The 2,245-nt window shown below is 46.3% G+C and overlaps 1 protein-coding gene across 2 annotated transcripts in view; it reads right to left on the reverse strand.

The window, feature by feature from the left end:
- Txk (TXK tyrosine kinase) overlaps positions 1-2,245 on the reverse strand; it is a 56,632-nt gene that overhangs the window by 51,055 nt on the left and 3,332 nt on the right. The window lies entirely within an intron of this gene.

A 2,245-nucleotide genomic window follows, 5' to 3' on the forward strand; every position in this document is an offset into this window, starting at 1 on the left:
GGTGGATAATCTTAGGTGAACCCACTCCAGAGGGCAGGGGAAAAGAAAGCCTCACAAACCTGGGGCCCCAGATGAGCAGAACAGATCATTTCTGAGACAGTGTCTTTTTATAAAGCTCTGTCTGTCCTTAGAACTCACCAGGTTAGAACTCACCCTGCTGCCTCCGCAGTGCAGGGAGTAAAGGGGCATGCCAGGTAAATTCACTATAAACTAGGCATGGGCTCTCCCCGACCCCTCATGTCACCAGGAGAAAAACCAAACTTCTTTCTCTGCCATAAAAGCCCACCATCACTAGATCCAAGCTTTATGGCCATTTGAGGCAGGCACGTTTTAAACGAGGTAGTTTGGGGAGGCTCAACACTGGTAGCTTTTCTCTAGTTTCCTGGTATCAAACCAACAGCACACATGAGTGGAAAGTCGGTAGCAAGAGAGAAGGAAAAGCAATAGTTTGTGGTTTTCATGTGAATGTTTGTCCAACTCTTAAAAGCTATTCTTTATTCTAAGTTTGTGCCCTTTATACATGTGGGGTGTTATCTTGTGATTACATCTACATACCATTTGTTTGTTTGTTTGATTACTCATTTATTGAGTCAGTCTCCCTAAGTAGACCAGGATAGTCTTGAACTTTGGACCCTTCAAATGCTGGGCAGCAGGTTTATGCCACCATACTTGATAGCTTTCTAAGAAATGAAGGTCACCTGAGGTACTATTTTTTCTACATATTTTAGCCAAGAAGGGAATAACTCTGTAATAGGCCCCAAATCACTTTATTTTCTTTTGTTTTACATTAGACTGTAAAATTTTGGTGAATAGTTACATTGGGGAAGTCCACAGTAGGAGAAAAGAAGAAATGGATCTGGGAATGGATACAGTTGGGTAGATAAGAATGGTTCTTAGCCTGTCCTGTGCCCGAGGTTCACTGTTGTTGGGAAAGGAGTATAAGGAAGACTCTAGAAGCCTGGGAGTCTGGATCTGGATAGAACATGAGGAGATATTCCAGCGAAGGGTGAGGAGAGGCTGTGTGTCTCCCAGGTGGACAGCATTATGTGTCTCCCAGCTGTAGTCAGGCCCCCGATCTACCCCTCAAAGAAATTCCTAGAAGCAAGTACTCCAGATCTAACTCTCTTATCCCCGAGCTCCCATCCCCTGCCCTCAGTTGTTGTTTTGAGACAGTTTGGTGGAGGCCAAGCTGGACTGGAACATATCTCGTAGTCCAGACTGATCTCAAAAATCAGATCTTCTTGCCTCTCCTGGGTCTGCCCAGCTGTGTTTGCAGAAATGCTGATTCCTTCCCGTAATGAGTCCACCAGACCTGGACTCTGCAGTCATCTTACACACAATCTCTACTCTGCCCCACACCTCAAGGTCCTGTTTCCTAGAACTGTATTGTCTGTGGGCTCACAGGTCACAGGCTCACCGATCTCACTCAGTTTCCAGCCAGCTCGTGAAGTAAAGAAATGCTGGAATATCCCCAGAGCAGGGATGGTGGACGAGACTGGCCTTGAGGGGGGTAGGGGTGGGGGCTCCTCAGAGGAGCTTCAGGATCTGCACACAAGAAGGCAGGGAAGCCTCACAGAGGTGAGTGCAAACTGGACACAACTGCCATTTTTATACAAGTTAGTTAAGGGGAAACATGACTTCATTCCAAGACAAAAGGAAACAGATGTGTTGTGTTTATGCCTATTTCAACAGTCTGTGGGTGAGAAAGAGCATTGATTCCAGGAGAAACAACAGTAGTGGAAGCAAATGTTTGCCTCGGATCTGTGATACTCTCTGCCCTTGACACTACAAACATCTTCTCTCTCTTCCTCCCTCCTTCCCTCCCTCCCTCCTTCCTTCCTTTCTTTTTATTTTACATACATTGGTGTTTTGCATACATGTATGTCTGTGTGAGGGTGTCAGATCCCCTGGAATTGGGGTTACAGACAGTTATGAACTGCTGTGTGGGTGCTGGGAACTGAACCAGGGTCCTTTGGAAGAACAGTCAGTGCTTTTAACTGCCGAGCCATCTCTGCAACCCCACTACAGTCATTTTCTATTTCTAGGCACAAACTCTGCCTGCACCCAATCACTTTTATGATTGCTTTGTTTTTGTGGACCAGTATGGGCTAAGGGCCCCTAAGAGCAAGTTCTCAGCACAAAGGAGATTTGCCCCAGAAGGACAAAGAGCAGCAAATAAGAGACCAAGAGAAGACAGAAGATGAAGGGGAAGGGAATAAAGTATTTGTCCCTGCGGGGGGGGGGG

Source organism: Mastomys coucha, unplaced genomic scaffold (genome assembly GCF_008632895.1).
Source record: "Mastomys coucha isolate ucsf_1 unplaced genomic scaffold, UCSF_Mcou_1 pScaffold22, whole genome shotgun sequence".
Taxonomy (NCBI): Eukaryota; Metazoa; Chordata; class Mammalia; order Rodentia; family Muridae; genus Mastomys; species Mastomys coucha.